At 39.4% G+C, this 8,896-nt stretch overlaps 1 non-coding gene across 1 annotated transcript; it reads left to right on the top strand.

The window, feature by feature from the left end:
• The first annotated feature begins 2,742 nt into the window (after positions 1-2,742).
• On the top strand, positions 2,743-2,826 carry Trnal-cag (transfer RNA leucine (anticodon CAG)). The gene has a single exon. It is a non-coding gene; the product is annotated as a tRNA-Leu (tRNA).
• The last annotated feature ends 6,070 nt before the right edge of the window (positions 2,827-8,896 follow it).

Raw genomic sequence — 8,896 nt, 5'->3', positions numbered from 1 at the left:
AGAAGGTAGCTGCGAAGAAACTACGGGTAACAGAAGAAATACTTCAGTTGATTGAAGAAAGGAGGAAGTACAAACATGTTCCGGGAAAATCAGGAATACATAAATACAAGTCGCTGAGCAATGAGATAAATAGGAAGTGCAGGGAAGCTAAGACGAAATGGCTGCAGGAAAAATGTGAAGACATCGAAAAAGATATGATTGTCGGAAGGACAGACTCAGCATACAGGAAAGTCAAAACAACTTATGGTGACATTAAAAGCAACGGTGATAACATTAAGAGTGCAACGGGAATTCCACTGTTAAATGCAGAGGAGAGAGCAGACAGGTGGAAAGAATACATTGAAAGCCTCTATGAGGGTGAAGATTTGTCTGATGTGATAGAAGAAGAAACAGGAGTCGATTTAGAAGAGATGGAGGATCCAGTATTAGAATCGGAATTTAAAAGAGCTTTGGAGGACTTACGGTCAAATAAGGCAGATGGGATAGATAACATTCCATCAGTTTCTAAAATCATTAGGGGTAGTGGCAACAAAACGACTATTCACGTTGGTGTGTGGAATATATGAGTCTGGCGATATACCATCTGACTTTTGGAAATGCATCATCCACACAATTCCGAAGACGGCAAGAGCTGACAAGTGCGAGAATTATCGCACAATCAGCTTAACAGCTCATGCATCGAAGCTGCTTACAAGAATAGTATACAGAAGAATGGAAAAGAAAATTGAGAATGCGCTAGGTGACGATCAGTTTGGCTTTAGGAAAAGTAAAGGGACGAGAGAGGCAATTCTGACGTTACGGCTAATAATGGAAGCAAGGCTAAAGATAAATCAAGACACTTTCATAGGATTTGTCGACCTGGAAAAAGCGTTCGACAATATAAAATGGTGCAAGCTGTTCGAGATTCTGAAAAAAGTAGGGGTAAGCTATAGGGAGAGACGGGTCATATACAATATGTACAACAACCAAGAGGGAATAATAAGAGTGGACGATCAAGAACGAAGTTCTCGTATTAAGAAGGGTGTAAGACAAGGTTGTAGCCTTTCGCCCCTACTCTGCAATCTGTACATCGAGGAAGCAATGATGGAAATAAAAGAAAGGTTCAGGAGTGGAATTAAAATACAAGGTGAAAGGATATCAATGATACGATTCGCTGATGACATTGCTATCCTGAGTGAAAGTGAAGAAGAATTAAATGATCTGCTGAACGGAATGAACAGTCTAATGAGTACACAGTATGGTTTGAGAGTAAATCGGAGAAAGACGAAGGTAATGAGAAGTAGTAGAAATGAGAACAGCGAGAAACTTAACATCAAGATTGATGGTCACGAAGTCAATGAAGTTATTGAATTCTGCTACCTAGGCAGTAAAATAACCAGTGACGGGCGGAACAAGGAGGACTTCAAAATCAGACTCGCTATGGCAAAAAAGGCATTTCTGGCCAAGAGAAGTCTACTAATATCAAATACCGGCCTTAATTTGAGGAAGAAATTTCTGAGGATGTACGTCTGGAGTACAGCATTGTATGGTAGTGAAACATGGACTGTGGGAAAACCGGAACAGAAGAGAATCGAAGCATTTGACATGTGGTGCTATAGACGAATGTTGAAAATTAGGTGGACTGATAAGGCAAGGAATGACGAGGTTCTACGCAGAATCGGAGAGGAAAGGAATATGTGAAAAACACTGATAAGGAGAAGGGACAGGATGATAGGACATCTGCTAAGACATGAGGGAATGACTTCCATGGTACTAGAGGGAGCTGCAGAGGGCAAAAACTGTAGAGGAAGACAGAGATTGGAATACGTCAAGCAAATAATTGAGGACGTAGGTTGCAAGTGCTACTCTGAGATGAAAAGGTTAGCACAGAAAAGGAATTCGTGGCGGGCCGCATCAAACCAGTGAGTAGACTGATGAAAAAAAAAAAAAAAAAAGAAAAAAACAATACACGGACTTCTGCACAGACGTGAGCGTGGTTGTTATGATTACGATCAGAATTATGGTTCATTAGGAAAAAAACAAAAAACCTGAACCATTTGCATAAACTCTTGTCTATTCTCGAAAGCGTTTGTAGCAACTTATTAACGCGGTTTTGTAAGGGATGCAAATATTATTTTCAAAATATTTACTTCCTTCTAAGATTTTAAAAGGGGTCTGTACGAAGTGAAAATGCATAGGACTTGGGTTTTTCGATATTTTGTCCAGGATATTCGTTGTAAACTTCGCATTGTTTCTCAGCCATATATGCCGCTTCCTTTCCACGTTTACCTCAAATGCTGACCAACAGCATCAAATTTACTGTAATTGCTGTAGCTACTTGGCATTTTAAATAAAGTCAACAAAATGAAAATAAGCTATAATTTTAGTAATGTACACGGCGTAAGTATTGGGTTATAAATCATTTGTAGCCTAAAACAAGTGTTTCAATTGGTGAGATTTTTATATTCGGCCGATTTCTAAAGAAAACAAAAAAAAAACAAGTTCCTGGAAAGACAGATGTTTTTTTTGTCAGTCTTTCGATTGGATACCAATAGCCCCTACCTGTCCTTGATCCTGAGACAAGCCGCGAGAAGTTGCAGTGAGGAAGTAGGCAGGGTCCCAGCTGCGCGAGCCGGGCGCAGGGCGTGGCTTTAGCAGGTCACCCTGGAAGCTGCACGGCGGCAGGAAAATTAACTTTCTTTGAAGATAATCTGAGCACAGAATTCAGTACTTATGTGAATAACTATACGTAGTGTAGCGTATGTCAGGATGGCCGAGCGGTCTAAGGCGCTGCGTTCAGGTCGCAGTCCACTTCTGTGGGCGTGGGTTCGAATCCCACTTCTGACAACAATTTTTCTCCTCTCACTCAGTCATTACTGGTACCCAACAATAACTTCAGCAAGCCGACTGATGAAAATTTTTTGATAAGCCATTTTCAGGAGACAGTCCCTCGGTGGAAGTCATATCTCTTGCTAGGCAAAGATGACACGAAAATTATTTAGCACTTATGTGATCATTTATGATTCATTTTGTACCGCCAGTCACATACCTGTACTATGCAAGCAGTATATCATTTTAACATCATCATTTTCGATACGATACAGCGTCAGTAGTAGTTGCTGTTTGGAAACGAATTAAGGATTAGGAAGGAAAAAACCTTTCACATTTGCTATTGACATCGCAATTCTGTCAGAGATGGCAACGGACGTGGCAGAGGAGTTGAAGACAATGGTAGCGACATTGAAAGACATAATAAGATGAACATGAACAGAAGTAAAACGAACCTAATGGAAGGTTATGACGGCCGCTCCAGACATAGATGGGTCAGTCGGAAGCGTCTGGTCACCATATCATCCTCTGCCTGTGGCGTCATTTGGATGCGGTATGGAGGAGAGGACGTCCGCACACCGCACTTCCATTCGTCGTCGGCTTAGCTGACCTGGAGCCGCTACTATGCGGCCAAGTAGCTCCCCACTCGGCCTCACAAAGCTGGATGGAGTCCAATTCAGTCCTCACACCAAGGGGAATTCCTTGCCAGTACTGGGAATGTAATACAGGTCTTGGCAGTTAGGTACGCTGACCACTGGTAGTAGAACGTAACGGAATAACATCAGGTGATTCTAGGAAGGAAATTAGATTAGGAAATGAGTCACTAAAAATAGTAGATGAGTTTTGCTATTTCGGTAGGAAAAGTCGAAGTAGAGAATATATAAACGGAGACTGGCAGTCAAGAAAAGCATTACTAAAAATAGAAGTTTCTTAACATCGAATATAAATTTAAAGGTTAGGAAACCTTTTTTGTAGACATTTATCTGAAATATAGCCTTGTAGGGAAGTGAAACGTAGACGATAAGCAGTTCAGACAAATAGAGAATGGAGGCTTTTGAAATGTGATATTATAGAAGAGTGCTGAAGACTACATAGACTGAGTAACTGTATCGCAACTTGGCTAAAAGAAGTGATCGGTTAATAGGGCAGCATCTGGGGTCTCACGGTACCGTCAGTTTGCTAATGGAGGAAGTGTGTGGCGTAAAATTGTAGAATAAGATAAAGGTTCGAATAAAATAAGCACATGTAAGTGAATATGGGCCGCAGTAATTATGCAGAGACAAGGGACTTACCAGGACACGGTGACGTGCAGAGCTACATCAAACCAGCCTTTGGACTGAAGACAACAACTGCGTATTATTGGGAAACCGCAAAACATTGTGTGAAGTGAGTAGCAGAAGGACTGTTTAGGTAGTTGGTTAGTTACATGTTCCATAGGTCATTTGAGCAACTTTTATCGAAATAATGTGAAACAAGTCAGACTGCAGGATAAGTAAAAGTGATTAGTGTTAACATTAATGAACACATCATTTTATTCCTACTCATGCAACTACATTTAAAAAACAATTTTCAGTTCATTTATTTTTTTATATGTACCAGTTTTGAAGCCGTAGAAACTATTCAGTGGAATAAGAGGCAATGTCCAGGAGACATGATGTTAAATTTGATTTAAAATTGCTCCGCTGCCTGTAAGAGATTTTATGTTGCTGCATATTAAACTCCGCTCTCAGCCACTGACAGCTTTAACAATCGGTAATAAAGGTCACTTCTCCCCTCTTGTGTTAAGGTGTGTACATTACTGTTGTTCAAAATTGTGATGGATTATTTATGACAAATTTCATTAGCAAAAATAAATATTGTGACGGCACACTTAAAATGCCTAACTCCTTCGTTTCTGAACAACGGGTATTATTGTTACTGCTCGCTTTTATGCAATCGATGCTTTCTATCTAAATGATGAATTGACACAGATAATTATTCCGCAAGACATAATGGAATTATGCTAAATATGTCAGTAAGATGATACGTTTGTTTCCAAGATTAGAAATTATACGAAGAGCACAAGTAGCTGAACTCAGGTTGTTTGAGAAGCTAAGTAAAATGCTTCTTCCAGTTCAAGTTATAATCTGTTTGTACACCCCAACATTCGTAGCATTCTACCCTACTTACCGACTCCTGCTCATGTGCTACTTAAACTGTTGGTATGACTTTTTGTTGTACGGTACTGAGTGTAGCGTGTTTTCTCCATATTCTTCTCTTGCTTTCTCTCTTTATTATTATTTTATTATTTATTTTATGGCCTTCATTGGACCACTGTAGTCAAAAATACGAAGTTCTAAACAAGTTGTTACACATGGATACAATTTGGTTCGACAATAACTTAATATATTTAGGTAATATAATTATTAGAGGCTATTCTTATATGAAAGGTGTTTTGCTCTTCTGTCTGCCCAATATTTCTTCATTCTTTCAGATATTTTCTTTCTTTCTTCATCTGAGACAACTCTTCATGTACTCCTTTTATTGATTTTCATTTGTAGTCTGGTTTGCGGGTCTTGCAGTATTCTGGTTTTCTCTGTCTTGTTTTTTAATTCATCTACTGTAATTTGAAGATCTTTTATATCTTCCTTAATTTCTGTGATCCATTTAATGTCGCTCTTGCTATTCCACAATTTTTGTATTATTTTTTTACTAATTCTGTTTTCTGGAGTTCTCATCAGATGTCCAAAGAATGAGATGCGTTTCTTCCTCATTGTGCTCGTGACTGGTTCCATTTTCTTATATACTGTTTCCTTTGATGCTATTCTCCAATGTCCATTTCTTTTATACTGTTTATTTATACATGTCCTAATTATTCTTCTTTCTATTTTTAGTATTCTGTCAATTTCTGCTGTATTAGTTGTTTTGAAGATAGTTTCAGCTGCATACGTTATTTCTGGTTGTGTAACTGTTTTATAGTGTTTTAATTTTGCATCTATAGATAGGCTTTTTTTGTTGTATGTAGTTTTGGTAATGTAATTTGCATAATTCAGTTTTTTATTCTATTTTGCCATGATGGCTTCTCATTTAGATTGTATGTTATTATTTCACCTAAATATTTAAATTTATCAACAATTTTGATTTCCTGTTCTCCTATTGTAATTTTGTTTGCAAGTGGTGGATCAGTTAGCATAATCTCCGTTTTTTCAAATGATATTCTAAGGCCTACTTTCTCTGCTATTTCTTGTAGTGATTTCACTTGTTGCCTGGCTTCTTGAACGGTGTTGGCTAGGAGAGCAAGATCATCAGTGAATCCCAAGCAGTTTAAGCTAATATCATCTTTTGCACTTCCAATTCTTATCCTCTTTGGATTGTCCTTGTACCATTCTCTCATTCTGTATTCCAGCGCACAGTTGATAAGTAATGGTGATAGGCAGTCACCTTGTCTTAAGCCTGTTTTTATAAGGAATGGTTCCGAAATTTCTCCTCTAAACTTCACTTTTGATTTGGTGTTGGTTAGAGTGAGTTGTATTATTTTAATTAGTTTTGGATGGAGTCCTAGATTTCTTAAAATTTTTAATACTAAAGGTCTGTGAAGACAGTCGTATGCCTTCTTAAAATCTACAAATGTTATTGCCAGAGGTTTGTTCCGTTTCTTGTAGTATGCTATAATCAATTTTAAACTAATTATCTGCTCTGCACAGCTTCTCCATGTTCTGAAACCTCCCTGATATTCCCCTAACTCCTGTTCTAATTGCTCCTTGATTCTTTCATATAGGATCTTGGATAGAATTTTATATGTGCAATCTAGGAGAGAGATTCCTCTGTAGTTGTCTGGGTTGCTCTTATCTCCCTTTTTGTGTACTGGGTGGATGATAGCTGTGGTACAATGTTCGGGAAATTGTTCTGTTACCCAAATTTTTGTTAGAGTCATGAGTAAGGAGGTCCTGACTTGCTTTCTCTCTAATGGGATTTCAAAAATGGTTCAAATGGCTCGGAGCAATGTGGGACTCAACTTCTGAGGTCATTAGTCCCCTAGAACTTAGTACCTAACCTAACCTAACCTAACCAACCTAAGGACATCACACACATCCATGCCCGAGGCAGGATTCGAACCTGCGACCGTAGCGGTCTCGTGGTTTCAGACTGCAGCGCCTAGAACCGCACGTCTAATGGGATTTATTATAACACTTGTATCGTCTGCAAGAAGTACCAGCTTTGTTTGTTACATGTTAAGTGGAAGGTCATTCACATAGATAAACAATAAGAGTGGATTAAAAATCCTGTGGGACTGTGTTTGTTACTTTTGCCTGTCGTTAAAACCTTCTACCTTTCCGACATTAAATTATTTTGCATTGTGTTTGCCAAGTATAATCCAAACTGTAAAGACATCAGTTTCATAAAACTTGAGTTTTTCTAAGAGAGTATCATGCTCTACACGCTCCAAGGCCTTTGGGATATCACAAGAAATACCAACTGGCGATATATTATCATTTGTACTATTTGATGATTGAATGTATAAATAGCATTCTCAGTCGAGCAACCTATCTAGAATCCAAACTGCAATATGATAAGTAAATTGTTTCCACTTAAATATGCGACTACTTTTGAGTACACTACTTTTTCTTTTTCGAATATTTTGGAAGAAAATGTTAGAAACGGAACTGGATGATAATTGCTTAAGTCTGCCTCGTCATTATTCTTATGACGTGGTTTAATAATTGCATATTTTAAACATCATCATCATCATTTAAGACTGATTACGCCCTTCAGCGTTCAGTCTGGAGCATAGCACCCCTTATAAAATTCCTCCATGATCCCCTATTCAGTGCTAACATTGGTGCCTCTTCTGATGTTAAACTTATTACTTCAAAATCATTCTTAACCGAATCCAGGTACCTTCTCCTTGGTCTGCCCCGACTCCTCCTACCCTCTACTGCTGAACCCATGAGTCTCTTGGGTAACCTTGCTTCTCCCATGCGTGTAACATGACCTCACCATCTAAGCCTGTTCGCCCTGACTGCTACTTCTATAGAGTTCATTCCCAATTTTTCTTTGATTTCCTCATTGTGGACACCCTCATGCCATTGTTCCCATCTACTAGTACCTGCAATCATCCTAGCTACTTTCATATTCGTAACCTCAACCTTGTTGATAAGGTAACCTGAATCCACCCAGCTTTCGCTCCCATACAACAATGTTGGTCGAAAGACTGAACGGTGCACAGATAACTTAGTCTTGGTACTGACTTCCTTCTTGCAGAAGAGAGTAGATCGAAGCTGAGCGCTCACTGCATTAGCTTTGCTACACCTCGCTTCCAAGTTCTTTCACCATGTTGCCATCCTGTGAGAATATGCATCCTAAGTACTTGAAACCGTCCACCTGTTCTAACTTTGTTCCTCCTATTTGGCACTCAATCCGTATATATTTCTTTCCCACTGACATTACTTTCGTTTTGGAGATGCTAATCTTCATACCATAGTCCTTACATTTCTGATCTAGCTCTGAAATATTACTTTGCAAACTTTCAATCGAATCTGCCATCACAACTAAGTCATCCGCACATGCAAGACTGCTTATTTTGTGTTCACATATCTTAATCTCACCCAGCCAGTCTATTCTTTTCAACATGATCCATAAATAATATGAACAACCGTGGAGACAGGTTGCAGCCTTGTATTACCCCTGAAACTACTCTGAACCATGAACTCAATTTACCGTCAACTCTAACTGCTGCCTGACTATCCATGTAAAGACCTTTAATTGCTTACAAAAGTTTGCCTCCTATTCCATAATCTCGTAGAACAGACAATAACTTCCTCCTAGGAACCCGGTCATATGCCTTTTCTAGATCTACACTCCTGGAAATGGAAAAAAGAACACATTGACACCGGTGTGTCAGACCCACCATACTTGCTCCGGACACTGCGAGAGGGCTGTACAAACAATGATCACACGCACGGCACAGCGGACACACCAGGAACCGCGGTGTTGGCCGTCGAATGGCGCTAGCTGCGCAGCATTTGTGCACCGCCGCCGTCAGTGTCAGCCAGTTTGCCGTGGCATACGGAGCTCCATCGCAGTCTTTAACACTGGTAGCATGCCGCGA

The sequence above is a fragment of the Schistocerca serialis genome, chromosome 4 (genome assembly GCF_023864345.2).
Source record: "Schistocerca serialis cubense isolate TAMUIC-IGC-003099 chromosome 4, iqSchSeri2.2, whole genome shotgun sequence".
Lineage (NCBI taxonomy): Eukaryota > Metazoa > Arthropoda > Insecta > Orthoptera > Acrididae > Schistocerca > Schistocerca serialis.
The sequence above is the reverse complement of the archived record's forward strand: the minus strand, read 5'-3'. Positions and strand labels throughout refer to the sequence as shown.